Source organism: Globicephala melas, chromosome 14 (assembly GCF_963455315.2).
Source record: "Globicephala melas chromosome 14, mGloMel1.2, whole genome shotgun sequence".
Classification (NCBI taxonomy): Eukaryota; Metazoa; Chordata; class Mammalia; order Artiodactyla; family Delphinidae; genus Globicephala; species Globicephala melas.
Window position 1 is genome coordinate 78,740,180 of NC_083327.1, and position 19,888 is coordinate 78,760,067.

Here is a 19,888-nt window from a genome sequence, read left to right on the forward strand (position 1 = left end):
CAGTAGGAACTGGCACAACATTCAGCTTTGTGGTTTCTTAGGTTGGCTGGGGTCTGTTGGAGTTTTCTACCAATCAGTGACCTTTTTGGTGCCCCTGCCAGACAACATTGAGGGTTTTAATTTCATAATATTTTTTTCTTTCCTGTCTGACTTTTCAGTCACTTGTTGTGACTCAAAAGAGGACACCTGAGGAATGAAAAGTGACAAGGGACATATGGGGAGGACACCAGTTGCTTATGTTTGGATCATAGCTTTAAAAATGCTGGTCTAATACAAGCAGTTATTTGTTCCCAAGGGGAGGAAAAATGACATGACATCTTCTGCACATTTAAGATGAATACGCTTTTAGCATGATAAAAAATTTACCCATAAGTGCAATGCTTGTTTTGTTGGTTCAGTGTATTTTTCACCAAATGGTGTGAACATATGGCCAGTACTTCTCTTGGCCATAAGATCTGAAGGGAGAAGACTCCTGATGGCGAGGAGCCATGGTGATTTATCGAGATGAGTTTCAATTCCAAAGGGGAGCTTGGAGTGAAGGCCTCTCTCAGCCAACTCTTGACGTGCAATCCCCTCTGCCCACATTTAACATTTGATGTCTGCTTTGGTGGGTAACAGATCGGAATGCATCTGGAAAAAGAAGGGTTTTGTTAATTAGTGGAATTGCATCTTGGTGGGCCTTGTTTTGGGAAATTAAATTCGATATTAGTTTGGGGGCTCAGAGTACTGAGCAATCAAATCTTGATACAGACTGGCATCTGCCACGCACCCAGAATCTGTCTTTAAGGGCCGATGTTAAATAGTGAGATTCCTAAGTGCCTGTAGATCGTTTTTGAGTTCTCGTGCTTGTCCAGGGAATTGAACTTTCGTTTTTGGAGAACACTCTCAAAGCCTCCTGCCTGGCTTCCTTTATGGAGGTGGAGGTGAGAAGTCTGTTTACTCTGTTCTCAAAAGCATATAGGAAACCGAGCTTTGGTGCAGCCCTGCCAGGGGATTTCACAGGGCTCCCATCATCCTCGGGAGAGGCCTGCCTTCCCAGCTCGGCTGCTGACGAGCTCCCCACGCCCTCCAGCCCTCCTCACCTCCAGGACGGAGGGCCTCTGACCCTCCCACCCTGCAAGGGCACGGGGGTGGACACAACCCAGCCCAGTACTTGCCAGGGGGGAGACAGAGCCAGCCATGTGCTGCCTCAGGCCCGGCGGGTCTTCCCAAAGAGCAGGGTTCCTTGTGTTCTGCCGCAGCCCGGTCTGAATTTGCCTACCTCCATGCCTCTGCCATTCCCTTCAGCATAACGTAGTGGGCAAAGCCTGAGCCTGCCATCTAGCACATATTAGGCATTTAATAATCATAGCGCTTTCTCGTTGCATCACGTGCCTAAAGGGGGCCACAAGTTAGCAAGTAAGAACCATTCAGTGTGATGTGTGTTGCAGAGTCACGGGCAGAGGATACAGCAGAAGAACCCAGCCGGGCTTGGAGCCAGCGACCTGAGGCGGCTTCCTGTAGGAAAATGCCTGAGTTGGAGCAGGGCTAAGAAAAGGTGTTCTTTTCCAGGCAGAGGGCTCATCATATAGGAAAGAGTCATGAAAGATCCCTGGGCATTCTGGGACCTAAAAGAAATCCAATATTGTTCAACTGCAGGTTTTGAAGAGACCTGAGAGAGAGGAGGGGTGGGAGTGCCGCGGATGAGACTGGAGAGGCAAGCGAGTACAGGACCACGAGAGCCCTGCATCCCCCTGAGAAAGCTGGCCTTAATGGGCTGCGGAAAGACTTAAAACTCGGGAACAGTGTAATGAGAGCCTCAGCTTAGAATCTGAGACCGGTGGGTGAAAACCATGAGGGGTTTTGCAGTATTCCAGCAAGGAATGCTGAGGGCTGGGTGAGAGCAGCTCCAGGAAACTAATGCAGGGGCTTCTTGAGTTTGTGGTGCTTATGGAACATGCTAGGGTGGCTAGTTAGTGGGCAGTTGCACATGAGGTCTGGAAGCCAGCGCCTGAGTAGAGGCTGGAGTGAAGGTGTGTGGGTGTCATCTGCATAGAAGGGGAGAGTGTGCTGACTGGGAAGACGTGAGGGCCGGGCTCAGGATTCAGAACGAGAGCGTTGAAGGGAGAAACTGGGGAGGAAGAGGAGAAGCCCGGGAGAAGCAGAATCCCGAGGTGGAGGACATCAGGAGGGCGGTGTGAGAGCCAAGGGCAGAGTCCCGGCTGCAGACCACCCGCCAATAGGAGATGCTCTGTGTCCACGCGCTCCGGCGAGGGGAAGGTCATGGGCATGGGGAGGGTGTTTCGCCGTCCGGCAGGGGGATGTGCTGCACCCCTTCAGACCTCCCCCAGCCTCCCGAGGCTGGGCCCGGGCCCCCGTTTAAGATGCTCCTCAGAAGACTGGTGAGGGCACAGCTCGTCACTGTCGACCAGGGAAGTCCTGCCTGACCAGCAGTCGGGCCTCGTGGTGAGCAGGCAGAAATAATTCTACTCCTCTCTGCGCAAATGCTCAGATCAAGGAAACCAACTGGCCAATCAGCAGTGTTCTCGCCGTGGGAGGTGGCCTCTGACGTCTGCGTGCCGCGTAGTGGAGCCCACGTGGGGGCCGCACGCGCTCCGGAGCGCCGCCCGCTCCGCACGGTCTCCGGCCCAGCGGTGGTGGAAACCGGACTCCGCAGGCTCTGGCACATCGGTCTTGAGTCAGGGGATAGATCTAGAAGCTGGGCCACTTAAGCCGGATCCACAGTGGCCTGCGTCCTGGGGTCCAGGAGTGCCCTCAGGCTGCCGCGACGACGGCCGGGGTCCGAGGCAAGCGAGGAGGCGCCACACGGCGCTCCCCCATCACGGCCCGCCTTCTCCTGCCGGCCCTGGTCCTCGCCAAGTCCCCAGCCCCGGCCACCAGCGCCTCAGGACCAGCCTTTCGAAGTCACCGGAACATTCCGAGGTGAGCGCCTAGGCTTACAGCCCCTGCTTCCTCCGCGTGCGGCGCAGCCACCTGGGGAGGGCGCCCCAGAACGGCCTGCGGACGCTGCTCAGCGGGCCCGGCCCGGTGCGCTGCCTGGCGTCCCCCGCCAGGGCCCCGGGAGAGCCCCGCGCCGCCGGCTCGGCCCAGCGAGCGTTCACTTCCGCGCCGGAAGCCCCGCGACGGCAGGAGATGGGGCCGCCCTTCGCGTCTCTCCCCGCGGGTCTCCTCCCAGCCCGCGAGGGCCTCCCCTTACCCGGGCTGCTCGCCTCCTGCTCCTCCGGCCTCGGGACCTGCAGCCCCCGCCACTGCCTTACCGCGTGGGCGCCATCCTGCCCTCCTTCCCGGGCTGCTCGCTCCGCTGTGAATCTCAGCTTCTCGTCCCTTCTTCCCTCTGGGTTGTTTTGTTATTTTCCTACCTTTTCGTTGGAATATTTACCTTTATTTCTGTTTGATTTTGTAGGACACATTCAAGTTATCCATTTTCTCGCGGGAATATTCCTTCAGCCCTGACGGCTGTGTGGTGAGGATTGTTTCTTTTCCTCCCTCCACCGCGGATGCTCTGGGGCGAGGGGAGCTCTCTTTTCGGTTGAAAGTGGTTTCATTTTTACCCTCCTGTTCTTCTCTTTGCTAGTGATCTTTCGTTTTCTTGCATTACTGTCGGGGACTATGGCTTATGTAAATTTCTATATCGGAGCATTTTTCTTCTATTATTTCTTCTTCTCTACTCCGTTATTTCCTTCTGGAAAACCTGTTGTGCGATCTCCCCAACAGATACTCTGTGATCTTCCTTTTTATCATCCTTGTTATTCGTCGTTTTCACCTCTTTATATTTTCTTCTAAGGGCTCAGAGAATTTCTCGAGGTATTAGTTTGGCTTTCTGTAACATCCAGTACACTGTTCACTGCTTCTGTGGAGCTAAGAAACAATGAGTAATGTTTTACTTCTAGAAACAGTATTTTAAACATTTCAGATGGTTCTCTTTTCATAGATGAAATTTCCTCCCTAGTGTCTTTTTTTTTTTGCGGTACGCGGGCCTCTCACTGTTGTGGCCTCTCTCGTTGCGGAGCACAGGCTCCGGACGTGCAGGCTCAGCGGCCATGGGTCACGGGCCTAGCCGCTCCACGGCATGTGGGATCTTCCCGGACCGGGGCACGATCCCACGTCCCCTGCCTGCATCGGCAGGCGGACTCTCAACCACTGCGCCACCAGGGAAAACCCCTCCCTAGTGTCTTTGAGAATATAAAGTTTTCTTCTTTCTGGGAGAAGATCAATTTCACAGGAAAATGCTTGTTCACATAAGCCCCCTTATTGTAGGTTTCTGAATCTTTTTATAAGTTCAACTATTTTTCTCCATAATTTATTGGATTTGAGGTGGATTTTGTTAGAAACTGTGTTAAAAGATTTCAGTCTCACACAAAGGAGTAAAGAGGAAACTTTATGTTTTCTGTAATTGAATTTTGTTTCACTGGAGGCTCCGTGAGCCACAAAGGAGAGGGTTGAAGCCATGTTGGAAAGAACACAGCCATAAAAGTCTGCTATGCTCCGAAGTGCGGCACTCAGGGTGCTTCTGGAGGCCGTTCGCGGACATTGGCCTTTTGCCAGTAAATTCAGGGCTTGTCCTGCCACCCTACACTAGGGTGAGGGGTAGGGGGTACAGCCATAGAGGTGGCTGGGCAGTGTGGTAATGTGTGTCTGGGTGCCTGGGTGTGTCTGCACGTGTGTCTGTGTGTATTGGTCGGGGTGCTGCAACCTTTCTCTAACTGCTGCCGCCACCTCCATGAGAGGCCCTTATAGAAATATCCCCGTTTTACTAATCATAGTGTCCCTTGCAGATTGGCCCTGGGGGTGGATGCCAACTCGGGGCTCTCCACCAACGTTTCCTAGAGCCTTTCCATCGGCCCCCATGCCCAGCCCTGGCCAGGTCCTGGGAAACTAGTGGTTCCACTCCAACAGCCTCAGGTAGAAAATTATGTCCCGGCTCTTATTTTTCCCTTTTGGAATTTGTGGGAGCTAACTTCTGTGACCTGACATGGCCAGGTTTTTGTTAAGAAAAGTTTTATCCCATATCTTTTTAAATGACTTTCTGTTTCTCAGTAATTACAGATTTACAGGAAGTTGCACAAACAGTACAGAGAGGTCCCCTGTACCCTTCACCAGTTTCCCCAGTGGTTACATCTTAGATAAACATATTCAGTATCAAAACCAGGAACTTGATGTTGGTACAATGTGTGTGTATATGCCATACTTTTAAATATTCAAAGGTAATGAAAATATCCGTTTCACCCCCAGGTGCCTCCCCCTTAGTCAGTCCGCAGCGCCCTGAGTCACTGCGGGCGCTGGGCCTCTGAACCCTCCCCGGGCTCAAGGTTGCCTCCTGTGTCACTAGGTGGTGAGCCTGAAAGCTGGCCCGGCTTTCTGTCCTCACGGCTCTTGACCTTCGCTTCACCACACATGCTCACACTCCAGGGCCAGGCTTGGTGTTTGGAGCCCCCAGCCAGCACAGGGCACCAGCCCTCACTCCTCCCTCACAGTGGCCCCCCAACGGTCCTCCCTCACAAATGACCTCGGTCCATTAGAGGTGTTTAGTAATAGGAAACCTAAGTGGTCCTGGCTTTCCTCCAGCTCGCCCAGGCCTCTCCTGAGCCCCCGGGGCCCCGCTTTCTCATCCTCCCCTCAGTGAACGCCGGATCCTGAGTTTGCCCACGGCCGCCCAGCACCACACTGGCACCTGTCTCCAGACCTGAGTCCCAGGGGCGGGAGCTGAGAGTCATTCCACACAAGGCCTGGTCCCTGGGGATCAAAGGTAAGCTCTCAGAGGAAACAGGAAGGTCCTCCAAGGAAATCCTGCAAAAGGAGTATAGTTAAGAGAGTGGGATGACCCCAGTTCATAGCTGTATGTTTTCTCATGAGCTTATTGTTCGTTTATTGAGTTTACTGTTACAGAGGGAAAAAAGCAACATTTCCTCTTTCTTAAAAGGTGTCCTGTGGCCATTGGTAAGCTGGGGTTTCCCTGGCTTTCCCCAGAACAAAGAGCCCTCCTTCCAGTGCCTGGAAGTGAGGAGGATCTGTCTTCTCGAGAAGGACCAATCTCTGGGCCCAGCCCGAGGATGTGGTAGCCACTATGGCCAGGCCCTGCTCAGAGACGGGAGGGCACAAATGCAGACGTGTCACCAGGGGAGGACATGGTGGAGGGCGTTGATGATGCAACGAGGTTTCTTTTGAGAGGGATGGTCTGAGTGACCACAGGTAATGAACAGCTCCAAGCCTTCCCAAGGAGACCCCTCTGAATAGCACTCACTGCACGTGGAGGGAGGTGATGGGTGCAACTCTGTGCAGTAAACAGAGTCTCATCAGCATTCCATGACTCGTGAGTCTGCAATAACCCAAAGGCACCAGAAATGTTAATAATACCAGTAGCAGGAAAACCTCAGTAATGAACCTGGAACTGGAAAGTCTGCCCCAACACTGGAGAGGGTAGAGATGGGACACCTAACCCTTGTGTACTCTTGCCACCATTCCGGCTTCCCCCACCAGGCCATCGATGCTTCCAGCAGCCCTGGGAGGGAGCTGTGGGCCCAGCCAGGGCCCTTGGTTGCCAGTGGCAGAAACCGACATGGGCTAATTCAAGCAGAGATGCGATTTATTAGAAGGATATCAGGTGGCTCACAGAATCAACAGAAAGAAAACCAGGCTCAGCAAAAGGGCAGAGACCACAGGAGGGTGGCAGCTGAGAACACACCAGCCATGCCCCTGGACCACTGCCCACTCAGACCTTGCTGCCAGAATCGTGCCAAGGCAGTGGAGGGACACTGGCAAGGGGACGGGCTGCGTTGTGGCAGAGTGGACTGTGAAAGCTGTGTGCCCCTCCATGTGGCTCTCTGCCCACGGAGCTCTCGCGGTTCGGCGGATGGGGAGGGACACACTGTGCTCCAGGTGAAGTGTGGCCAGAAGGAATTCTTTCTCTGCCGACGCGTCAGGCAGCTCCTCGGGTTAACGAGGCTTCTGTGGGCGCGGGTGCTTCACTGAGAGGGCGGCGTGGGTGGTAATGGGGGCTCTCGGGCGCTCCTGGATGGGGCTCAGGACTCGAAGTGGGTGCAGGGTGCATGGATGACAGAACAAATGGGGCCCCCTAATAAGGGGGAGAAAGCAAGTTATTTGGGGAAGACTCAGAGAATCCTAAAGAGTAGAATTCTGACAGCGGGTGAAGACGTGGTTCAGAGGACTCGTGGGGACAGACAGGTGTCGAGTGTCGTGCGGATGAGGGTGTTCTTGACAAAGTGAAGCAAGCAGGCAGTCGTTAGAGCGCGGCGACGGCCGTCACTTGCGTTCCCTGGCAGCTTTGACGGCTTCTAATCATCCTGCCCCTGCAGTTACCCTCGGGAGCAAGCTGGGCCTCCAGCCGAGCCTTCCCAGCCCGCAGACTAAGTGAGGAAATGAGAGCCAGGATGTTCAACGTGCCTCTAAGACTCATCGGAGCAATTAGAAGTTTCCAGAATTGCCTGGAGAAGAGAAGGCCAGCAGGTGAGGACGGGGACGGAGGTGCCGAGGGTGCAGTCAGTGGTGGCTGTGAGGGACGAGGAAGCAAGGGCAGCGATCCCAGCCGCAAGGGTGGGGGAGGCGGGGAAAGGCCCTCCCACGGGCGTCCCGGGAGGGGGCCCGCTGCTCAGCGGCCACCCGGGGGGATTGGCTATTCAAGTTAAAGGCCAAAGCAGCGTCCCATCGGGGCCTGCAGCTGGGTGAGTCTGGGGAGGCCTTGGGATTTCCAGGCCCCATCACAGCGTTCGCAAGGCCTCTCACCCCCGCCGCCCAAGGGGAGCAGCCCTTTTGGGGGGCGGGGGCCTCCGTGGGAGCTGGGCTGGGTGAGTGAGGGGGCGGGTGGCGCTGGCCTTCAGCCCTTGTGCCGTCGAAGGGTTAGGACTCGTGCACTTCCTCCCACTGCAGAACAGGGACTGATAAAGTCTCATGTATGAAATCAAAGCAAACAGGAACCTGTTTGTAAAAGATGCGGAAAAGAGAGAGCCCAGAGGAGAGGCCAGAGCCCTGCGCACTGGGACATACGGCACTTGTCAATCAAACGCAGAGCGACTTTCAGAGAGCCGGCGGAAGGCAGCCCCGTGCCGGCCGCCCTGTGTGCGCTGCCGGCGCCTCTGTCCCGCAGGCCCCGCAGACGCTCCCATCCGGGGACGAATCAGCCTTCCAGAGGGCAGTCAAGGGCCCTCTGCTGGAACTTGGTTAGCAACTGAGCCCTCAGGTGGCTTCACGTGGACGCCGCTAGACGTGGGCAAAAGCCGGGGAGGCGGTGGCTCCCCTCGGGGGCGGACAGGCTGCCTCTTCCTCCCAGGTGGCTTTCCTCCCCTTCCCGCTGCCCTTTCTCTCTGACAGCACCCCTCAGGCTTCGCCACGTAGTCCAGGTGTGCGTTTGTGTCAGTGACCGTATCCGGAAGGGGGGCCAGGGCGGGGACAGTTCCCTCACTGTGAACTTCAGGGCCTGGCGGCGCCTGGCAGGGAGCACGTGCAGCTCCAGCGGGCGGTGGCACAGGTTTTGTCCCCGCTGGACTAACCGGGAGGAGTTCCTTTGAGGAACATGCTTCTCATAGGGCAGACGGGTTTCTCGCCTCCTGTTTTTAACGTGGTCTACATTTAGGAAGAATTTGGTCCCTGAATGCTCCTTCTCTAAGTCTTCTCGGTGTGGTCTTCCTCCACCTGCCGGGGGTCCGCACCACTTGGAGTCATGTGGAAGCGCCAACCCCTGCCGCTTCTTTACCTCAAACGCGCCTGGTCTGCGCCCGTCCTCGGAACGGTGCCACCTGCCCTACCGCTCGGAGAGAGGTGGCCCCGGTTGGCCTGGGGCTGTGTAACGCCATCGCAGGGCTCCCGGGTCCTCTGTGCTGCCGCCTTTGCCCCATGTCCCCATCCAGTGCCCCATGAGCCCATCCTCCGCCCTTGCTCCCGGCTCAGGGCTCCTGCCCGGTTTTTCCACCTAGACTCGTGGGGAGGCCCTGGGAACCGGGAGCTGGCCCTTTGGTGTCAGGAAGGGAGGGCGAGTCTTACCCAGCAGGGGGAGGAGGAAACCAAGTGGAAAGTACTTCCCACCCGGTTCTCCCTCGTCTGAATCTGGGGCAGGGAATTGGGATGTTGGAAAAGTGAAACTCTAGGTAGTCCCAGGAACAAGAAGGTGTGGAAACAAGGAAGAGGCACCAGGTACCAGAAACCACCCGAATGAACGAAAATCCAGTTAGGGTCTATTCATCACTTGAACCAGGTACAAACAGGCCTGCAGGCTGCCCTTGACCTTGAACACCGTTGTCTTATTCTGCAGTGTCTGCCGACAGGCTGAACTCCTGGGTGCAGGACCCAGAGCCACTGTGTGGATGCTGGGCACGGTGGGGCTCCGGGCGTGAAGGACAGCCTTGACTGAGCCCCTGACCCCGCAGCTACTGGTATTGGGGCGCAGCAGCGTTAGCACATAACCTCACAAATACTGATTTCCGTCACTCCCTGCAGCCTCCCTTCCACAATCCAGTCTTCCTTCCGTGCCCTTTTCTTAAAGTAAGAGGTTAAAGAATGTGTCCATTGTAGAAAATTTGAAAGTATGGGAGCATAGAGATAAAAATTTTAAATAAAAATTACCTCCAATTCTGGCACTCAGAAATATCTACTTGAATAAAGTGTTGAATTTTATAAGCAAATTTTAAAATTTATTACATCATGAGCCTTTTCATGTCAGTAATTTTTCTAAAATTTGAATCTTAGTGGCTGCCTAGGGCTCCATTTATTTCACCAGTCCCCTGTTGTTGGACATTTATGTCTTTTTCCAAATTTTCACCACCATAAAAAATGCTGCAATGAACATCCTAGAAGATAAATCTTTTTGACTATCTCTAATTAATTAAGATAAATTCCTAGAATAAATTCCTGTAAAAACAATGTATCAAGTGGGATAATGCTATTTAAAGCTATTTGGACACATCACCAAGGTACGCTCCGGGGAAATCACATCTTTGAAAATCCCAATGGACGTGTACAAAGGGTCCAGTTCCTTGAACCCAGCCAGCACTATCTTTTTCCCCCCAAAATTTGATAGACAAAAAAGACCTTTTATTGTTTTGTTTTCATTTCTTTGTCAACAAGATTGAATATTTTAAAATATGTTCTTAACTCACTTATATTTTGTCTTTTGGAAAATTTCAATTTGTATCCTTTGCCAATTTCTCCACAAGATTATTAATCTTTTATAAAATTGTTTCTGACTTCAGTCTCCTTATCTGCAAAAAGGATCACTTGGACCAAATGACCTCTTGACCCCAAGGTTATTTCAAAGAGCTCAAATCTTCCTCTCTGCTGTCACCCTCCCCTCATCAGCAGCCTGCCCAGGTCTCTAAACCTATTAGCATAGCTCCAGGAAAACTTGAATTTCAAATGTCTGCCTGGGTTGAGTTTCACAGTTGAATAATCAAGTCAGGTGGCTAATCAGACCCACAGGTGTGAGTGGGAGCCAGTCCCTCCCTGAGGAAAGGACCAGGCTGAGGTCTCTGCCTTTCACACCAGCTGGGTGTGGGCAGTTCTAACTTGTGCAGAAATGCCTAATGGGGGCCAACCTCCCCCACTTACTGGTTGAGGAAATGATGATATATCCATGCAAGGGACTTAGATGTAGATGTAAATTTTGTGACATGGAAGAATTTATTTTTAAATAAGAAAAGTAGATTCCAGAAGAATGAAAGCCCTTTCATACGTGCTCACGTGCACACTCAGAGAACGTGATCTGGAAGCATATTCTGCAGTATATTAACAATTTCCATCACTAGGAGGTGGGGCTACCAGTTTTGTTTTGTTTTGTTTTGTTTTGCGGTACGCGGGCCTCTCACTGCCGTGGCCTCTCCCGTTGCGGAGCACAGGCTCCGGACACGCAGGCCCAGCGGCCATGGCCCACGGGCCCAGCCGCTCCGCGGCATGCGGGATCCCCCCGGACCAGGGCACGAACCCGTGTCCCCTGCATCGGCAGGCGGACTCCCAACCACTGCGCCACCAGGGAAGCCCCAGGGCTACCAGTTTTTACTTGGTTCTTTTAATTTGTACTTTTCGACACAAATGTGAATATCACTCAGGGAGCAAGGCCACTCCTCTCTCTCTCTTTTCCTTTCACATGTTGCCTAAAGTGGACACTGAGGCAGCTGCCCACTGAAGTCACGTCCCCAGGGCCAGTGTGTCATCAGCTTCAGGCGGCTCTGGGTGGAACCTCATTACACTGTCTGCCAGGTCCTGTCAGGCCTTGTCGGGCCCGGAAAGCTGGCCCGCAGAGGCCCCACTCCCGTACATGGACTGGGCTTTCTTCAGGAAGAATGTTCTCCCACTGGCCTTTTGTGGCTCTCTGGGCCTGGAGCTACAGCCCCCTGAAGTAGGGGGTCCCCGGGGGCATGGGAGCAGAATTGAGTGCCCTGCTCTTCAGTCTGCACTCTCGGGCCAGCAGGAAAACATGGTCCGGGAATTTACCACTGACCTGCCTGGCATACTCTCCCCGCCCCCTCGCACACGCGTGTGCACATGCATGCTTCTCTAGGCAGACTCAGGCAACCTCTCGGGCCTGGGGTCTCTCGCTGGCTCTCCCAGGCTGGTTTCCCAAGGACCTAAAACAGCTGTTTTGTTGTGACAGGTGAAGTCAAGGCTGCAGCTGGGTCGAGGAGGGAGCGCTGCTGGTGAAAGAGAAAAATCTAGGTAGTCCTGCAATGCTGTCCATCCTCCTGCATGCCCAGAAGTGGAGTGGACTGGCAGACATCCATTAGCTTTAGGCTGCCTTCAGCGGAAGACGTGGGGATCGAGCACCTTTGTAAGTATGCGAGTCAGGGCTCACAAGTGCAAGTCTGCTTAGGGCTGGCCGCCGCTGGCTGGTGGCCACTGCCCTGCGGCCTCGGTTCCCAGACAAGCCTCCTTAATGCAGGACCTGGGGTGGGATGCCTCAGCTCAGGCTCAGGGTCATAGCAGACAAAATGCCCCTTCCAGACACCAAGAGGCAGCTCCCCAAATTCAGAGTGTGGGAAGAGAGCTGCAGGCCGGGGCTGGGGGAGCAGGGAGAGCTCGGGGCTCCAGGGAAGAGAGTGACGGGTACTTTTACAAACACATATCACTGTCAAGGTTCAGAACTGTTAACACCTGGGATTCTTGTGATGGCTCAGAGAAAGCCCCCCCCTTTTTTTAAGCCCTTTTAAATAATTCTTTAAATTTAAGAAAACCCAGTTTTCCAGTTCCACGTGGATAAATTGCAGGGGGCGGGTGTTGGAGTCAGAAAGACCTTGAGCAAATTAAACTTCCAGTGTTTAAACACACCTCCAGTGTGCTTGTTTGTGAATGGGAACTCTCATATGGGTCTCAGATTAAATGGGGTGATGTTTGTGGGTCCTTTGCTCAGTGCCTGGAATGGCAAGAGCTCAGTAAACAGTCACTCTCTCCTCCTGTTGCCTGGGAATCAGAACCAGGAAAAACCCAGGGGGGCCCAGTGTCGAGGTCAGGTGCACAGGGCAGGACTGTGCACCTGCCAGGGCAGCCCTGGGCGGTGACAGAGAGTGGAGATCAGCTCCTGGTCTAGCGGGAGTGTGTTCAATGAGAAATAGGGCAGTTAGTCAAATAATGATAATCATGACAAAATTAGAGACTAACAGGCAAAGTGATCTGGGAGTCCAAGGAAGGAGAGTCAGTCATTTATTATTTATGTATTTATGATATATGTATTATATATTGCATATTACATACATATATGCCTGGAATACGATAGATGATAGACAGACAGACAGATGAAAGATGTCTGGTGTGAACCAGAGCTGTGTTCATAGTGTGAACAAAGCAACTTAGATACTCTGCCCTCAGGGCTGCTCAGCAAAGTGGGGGAGACAATGAACAGGGAGGTGAGTGAAAAAACAATTACACATGGGAGCCCATACTGTAAAGGGAAGATACTGAGGTGACACAAGAGGATGAACAGGAGGTTCCCATGTCGGTGTATCAGAGAGGGCTCCTCTGAGGGGGTGACATAGTCAAGCCCAGAGGGCACCGTGGGACAAGTGGGGAGCAGCCCCAAGCGTGTGGGAAGCAGTTCACCAGTCAGAGACCACAGGGCAAGAGCTGGCCAGGGGCCAGGAGCGAGGCTGGAGAGGCCATGGGCCTGAGAAGAGCATCATCCCCCTCAGGAACCTGCAAGCCTTGGGGGGTCCAGACAAAAGTCTTAGGGCAAATGGGTCAGAGGTCTGCACCAGGGAATGCTCACTCGTTCGCTGTTTTTATCTGTAGCTGCTTTTTCATCCAGGGCCACTGCAAGAGCAGTTACATGGTACCGCGTTTGCCCCACGTCACCACCAGGAGGGTGCTGCCGCCATGCCCTTCAGAGCTGGAGCCCCCCAGGCCACTGGGCCAGGAGATGCCACTGTCCGGAAGATGTCGCTCAGACACCACCTGACAAGGATCTCCTCCTTGTCCTCCTTCCCTTAACTCCGCCTACCCTTCAGCTTCACAGCTGCTGGCCTCCTGGTATGCAACCCCCCCTTCCCCCATGCGCCTCTGCTTTGGGTACGTGGCCAGTTATCTGCAGCCCCTGAGTCTTCGTTCGGGAACTTTACACGTATTCAACTCTCTGGCTCTCGTTGAAAATCCATCCCTACAACCTTTTTTCCTGCCTCCCTGGGCCTACTGCCCATTTGTCTGGTCTCCACGGCGAAGGGCACCTCTAATGGATGCGCAGTTCCTATGAGGTCAGACCCGGGCCTCATGTCACCTCCCTGCCTGCACACACCCCCCATCTCACTGGCAGCTGCCTCTTCCCCCAAATGACCCACATACATCCATGGTCTAGTTTCATCTTCTAAAATTCCTTTCCCTCCTCTTCTCTTGTTTTCTGCCCAGTTTTAAGTATCCCTAAGATGGTTTACTAGAACCTTTCCTGATCTGCTCTGGACCCTGGTCTCTTGACAGTGGGGATTGGGGATTAAGGATGGCCAGGGATGTGGCTACGCTGTGCAGGGGATGCGGGTGTGATGACCTGACTGGAGGGCGAGGCTGCTCTGTGCACCATCAGGAAGGGCATGGGCTGCGGTGGCGGCTTAGTCGGATTGGAATCCCCAAGCAGCCACTTGTTAGGTGTGTTCAGTGAACAATTCCGAAGCACCTACTGTGATGCAGGTCCTGGGAGTACATTCTTGGATCATATAGTCTCTGTCTTCTTGTAGCCTTTGGGCTGGTGGGAATAGGGTCACCACATTTAGCAATAAATATACAAAATGGTCAGTTAGATTTGAGTTTCAGACAAATGATGAATTTCTCTTTAGTGTAAAATTCAATATTTGTTGCTTATCTGAAATTCAAATTTAACTGGACATCCCGTATTTTATCTGACAACCCTGAGTGAGATGGAAAGAAAACAAATAAGTAAATACAGAAATAACGTAATTCCAGGATTCTGGTGGATAACTGGGAAGAAAAAGCCAGTGTTCTGTGAGAGCATCCCAAGGGGCCAACTGGATGGTGAGAGATGGGCTCCAGGAGTCTGGCAGCCTGGGAAGGAGCCTCTATTTGCAAAGCCCAGGGGTGAGCATTCCAGGCAGATGGAATAGCAAATGCAAAGGCCCTGAGGTGGGAAAGAGTTTGACATGATCCTCTGTCAACAGGCCCGTGTGACTGGATGGAGGGGCTGGTAGGCAGGTGTGTACGACTTGATGACATGATCGACCGGGCCACATTGAGTAAGGTACTCAACAAATTATATCATGAGTTATTAATAATTACGATTTTTAAAGTCAGTCAAATATGAATTCCAAACATTGTGTGGAATACTCTTTCAGTCACCTAACTGCCATACTTAACTTTCTGTAAAGAGGCCATTTTAGTGCATATGGTACTGAATACCATCCAGCCAGGCATAATATATTTGCCTTACCTTTAAAAGTTCTCTTAAAAAATTAAGCTGCAGAATATTGTCTGAAATCCCTTTTTCCATCATAAGACATTAAAAAGTCAACCAGGACACTCCCCCGCCCCCGCCACCAGTGACACTAGGGAAGTTGTAAATCACAGGTGTCAGTCAGCAGAGACACGGGGCTTCTGCTGGCCCCTTTGTACTCCCCTGACAGCCCACATCTGGTGTGTGACTTGGGGCTTGTCACTTGACCTCTCCGAGAACTGCTCATCTGTAAAACAGGAATAAGGATAACACCTTGATGCAGAGGGTCATCGTGAGGGTCCAGGAAATAATGTCTGTCAGTTTGTAAGGCATTGAAGGTCACAAGAAAAGCGTGGCCTGACTGCTGTTTATACCATAGTTGTCCCAATTATCACCTCCCTCAGCTAAAAGAGAAGGAAAGGCAGTCAGAGTTAAATCACATGCCCAAGGATTCCAAGCAGTCCAGAAAAGTCATCTTCCTGCTTCATTTTTCTGTGCAGGTTACTTTCAGCCTGCTGAGGCGGGGAGAGATGATTGAACAAACTGCTTGTGAGCACTGAGGTAAGATTTAGTGCAGGGACACGTGTCTACAATGTAGCTTAACCTCTGAAGGTTCAATGTCAGTGGACAGTGCTGACCCTCCTCGCATGCAACCATGATTGAAGGCCACAGCAGAAGCCTTCTTCTTCAGCTGCTAAGCCAGGTTTATGTCACAAAATCCCACCAACAGTAGGGACTGGAGGTCTCTGTCTCAGGCAGAGCCTGCTCTCGGTGGGACACGGTGGTCAGGGGCCCCGGGGCTGGCCCCAGAGCTTAACTCCATGACCCATTGCCCCTGTGAGGCTCGGTTTTCTCCTCTGCCACTTGGGGCTGGGGCGGTGCTGTCTACGTCACAGGGAGGTGGCGTGGGTTCAACGCGATGGCATGTGGCTAACATGCTTAGCACAGCGCCTGGAACCTGGAAACATTCAGCAAAAGCCAAGGGCAAAGCCAGCGCCACCTTCAAGGTCGCCCAGGTTGTTGGGGGAGGCGTCATGCACAATATCACCATTGCTGAGCGTGAGTGTGTGCTCGTGTGTGCAGATGGCCTGAGCCACAATCAGGGCAGGTCCCAGAGGTCCCCAAATCCTTTCCTGCCCCGTTGCTGACGCCTGGAAGGCAGCGTCAGCTGCCCATCCCCTCTGTTTGGGCTCTGACCCTGCACTGAATTCTGTCTTCAGCCCTGTGAATCCTGGTGTGAACATCAGGTGCCTGAATATGGGCTGGGCCTCCGGAGGGGGTGAGGGCTGGGGGCACTGCTGGCCTCTGGTTGCCAGTCGAGGTGCAGCCACTTCCTAGGGAAGTGAGCCACACGGGAGGAGGGCGCAACCTTTTATTTTTGCTGCACCTCAAAAGAAAACTTTACATTTGAAATTAACAGCATGTCTGCTGCCAGTATTTGTGGTTACTACCTGTAACATAAATCTCTTTTAGAGATGTGTGAGAACAGCATACATAATGAAATATCAACATGAAGCTTGATTTAAAGTGGCTTTTCATTAATATAACAAATGAAGTGTACCAAAGTTTGAAAGTATATTCCTTTGGGCCTAATTAAAACACTGAACAGAATACATGTATATGTATGTTTTAAACGAAGACATTCAGCGGCCAGAATCCGCTACAAAAATTAATTCATATCGAAAAGTGCACTGTGCTCGCGTGGTCGTTACTAACCTAGCCCATCCTCTTCCCTGAGATGTCTCCGATTTAACACCTGCATGAGGTGTCAGGGGAGTTTTGCTTTAAAAATATCACCCCCTACACAGCGGCGCGCCTCACGGGGCTGCCTTTTGGTCAGAGAGTTTTCTGTGCGCCTTGGAAGGCTTCTGAGAACTGGATGTCCTCTGAGTGAGGAGAATGCCCTTGGCCTTCGGTCTGTGGCCTCTGCCTGGGAGGGCGGGGCTGGAGCTGGGAAGCAGCGGGCTCCCTCCAAACGGAGAGGAGCGCTGACTAGAGGGGCCTGGACCACCCACGGTGGCGTCCAGGTATAGGAACCTGGGGGCGGCTAGGGGATGGTGGGGAGACGGGGGTGAGGAGAGTGGCCATGTGGCTGAGCACTGTGGCCCCACCCCTGGATTGAGGGCGGGGAGTAGATGCGGCATCTGCCGTGACCCTCACCTCCACCCTTTGAGGGCAGTGAACTCAGGGGTGCCCTGGAAACCCAGCGGAGGCCCCAAGAGTCTGTACTCCGAGGCCGGGGTGAGAAGGGGGCGTGGGGAGGGCAGTGACTCCCTGGTGACGATTTTGTTCAGGGGCAAAAGATGCCTCAGAGGCCAGGCTGCCTGACCGACCGAGAGACCTCATCCATCCACGTGTCCCCTCAGCCATCTGGGACCAGGTCTTGCTACCAGGCCGTGGAGCCGGACTTCTTAACACGACCCTCTGGAACAGGATGGGCCTCTATACTTGCAGGGAAATACCTCCCGGCCCAGTGAGGCCTCGAGGGGCGACAGGGCCCAAGTGGCGAGTGAAGTGGTGTGTGTGTGTGTGTGTGTGTGTGTGTGTGTGTGTGTGTGTGGACACACGTGCTGTGTGTAGTGTGAGGATGCAGCCTTGGAAAGATGGACTCTGCAAACAGTGACCATGTCTGTGCTGGTCAACTGGTGACCTAGAGCTCCCATGAGGGGCAAGTGGTTAACCCCTCTGTTCCTCACCTGTACGTGGAGACACCAGTAGTACTCTCCCCACAGGATCCGTGTGAGGCTTGAATTCAGTACTTCACGTGAAGTGTTGTTCCTCAGAGCAGTAAGCATTTCATGATGGTTCATTATTCTTATTATTCTGTAAGTTACGGGCTCCTAGTTCAGTCCCTGGGGACTGTTAGGAAGTGAAGGACCACACTAATAACTCAGATTTGTATAGCGCTTTACAATTTACACGTGACTTTCACAGACCTTATCTCCTCTAAACGTGTGATGATGTAGGCAAGGTGCTGGGTTGTTATTCCTCCCTTCTCGGAGGAAACACGCTCAAAGGGTCTGGACTTGCCCTGCATCACACAGCCTCTAAAGGGTGGGACGCAAGTTCTGGTCTGAGTTTCAGCCTTTGAACCATTTGGCCCTCCACCCTGGGGCTGGGAGAGGAGCTCCCATGGGGAACCTCAGAAAGCTGTACAGAACTTGCAGAACTTCACAGGCTGGGGAAGAAGAAAGTGAGCGAGGTGGGGCGGGCACTGATGGCAGAGTGAGCCCAGCCAGGACCGTCCCCTCCAAACACTTGGACCAGGTCAAGAACAGGCTCTACTTCCATGCAGCGGTGACTGCATATCTCCCTGGTGATGGGAGGACCCAAGGCCCCAGGTCAAACCTCTCCCTTTCTGGGTGATTTATCAGAAGGCTGGTGGCTGCTACCAAAATCTCTGTATTTAACTGGAAGCGTATTAACAGGCACGTGGTAAAGAGTTCTGGGCCATGGGAATCCTTAGATCTCAAGTTGTCATACGTGGCCTTTTGCGTTGGAAGATGCTGTCATTTCCCACAAACACAAGCCTAGGGGAAAGTACAGTGCCAACCAGACCTTTTCCCCAGGCTGGCTCTAGGAAGAGGCCTTGCCGTGTGTAGTGGGCAGTGTTTATGTACCGGGTGGGGCTGTTGCTGGTCGTGACGCTAACACAAATGGTCTCCACAAACAGGCGAGCGAGCTCTCCTCTGCCGGCGATCATCCCGCCTTTGGTTCAGCAACAGTGAGTAACACCCTGTTGCTCCATGAGCACGATCTCCAAGGAATCAAGGTTCAGAGATGGGGGTCACATGGGGCTGGTGGTGGAGGGGTTGGGAAACCTGCCCGTTTGAGGAGATGTTGAGAAGAGGTCAAGGTGGAAAAGGTTGGTTGGGCCTCTTCTGTTGTGAGAGGCAGCGGCCTGATCCCAGCCTTCAAAGGCTAAGGGGACACGGGCATGTGTGGCACGAGAGGAGCTAGAGTTTGTTCTGGCGTGTGCGCAGGAAGTCCTCCTCAGCCCTGGGGAGGACACTTCAGAAGCTCTTTGCTCCTCAAGAAATGGTGGAGACAGGAAATGGAACTGGACGCCAAGGGCTCTTGGGCAGACTTAAGAACCGAGAAGAGAGGAGGTTTTTGAAGGGCAGGGGACTAAAAGGGATATGCTGGCTTCCAAAGCACTGAGACAAAGGTCAGGTGGCCTGGTGAGCCGTCCAGCAGGGAACTCCCGACCGCTGGCCGGCCCCCAGCCTGGGGTGCGTTTGCTGCCCCTTGCCTTCACATCTGCTGCTCCCTTGTCGGGAACACCCCTCCTCTCACTCCTGGCCTTTGAGACTCAGCCTCATTGAACATCATGTGGACGTGAGTGACACTTCAAGGAGAGAATTGGCAGGGTTTGGATCAGACTGGATTTGTGTTGAAAAGAGCAAGGGAGGGGAAGGTGTCAACCTGGGTCACATGTATTTGACGCTGGAGTAATTGGGGGTTGAGGCTATTGGAAGTAGTGGGGAAACTGGAGGCAGAGAGGCTCTCCTTCCTTTCGGATAGGAGAAGTTCCCCTGTGAGTGAGACAGTCATGGAAGACCACCTGGAGCCCCCCAGAGAGGGCTCTGTGACGACTCAGGCCTGGGTGTGGTGACCTGGAAGTAACTCAGGTTGCTGGTGGCCAGGCCTGGGACGGAGGGGGAAACACACAGGATGGGGAAATCAGGTTGAGGGTGGGTGTGGGACGCAAAAGCAGGCCAGGTGGGCAGGGATCAGGCCCCTCTCGCCTGGCAATTTTAACCTGGTCACATCAACCTTGGCTTTCTTCACTGCTCTGGAAGGGAACCCAAAGGCCCAGCATTTAAAATCTTAAGCCGCCGCTCAAATAGAACAATTAAAAAGAAAAAAGCATTCCTGGGCACTTGGAATTTGCTAGCTGATGGTTTGGGGTGGAGTCCAGGAGCAGAGCTGGGATGCACAGAACCAAGCCAGACAGGCAGCTTCGGGGAGGGTGCTGCGCCGCCCCCGCCTTCAGTTACCAGAAGCAAATAGGATTCTGCC

General features: G+C 53.3%; 1 long non-coding RNA gene across 1 annotated transcript; it reads left to right on the forward strand.

Moving 5' to 3' along the window:
- Positions 1-6,713: 6,713 nt before the first annotated feature.
- On the forward strand, positions 6,714-11,765 carry LOC115851301 (uncharacterized). Its single transcript, XR_009558772.1, has 3 exons — positions 6,714-6,876; positions 7,314-7,464; positions 11,597-11,765. It is a non-coding gene; the product is annotated as an uncharacterized lncRNA (long non-coding RNA).
- The last annotated feature ends 8,123 nt before the right edge of the window (positions 11,766-19,888 follow it).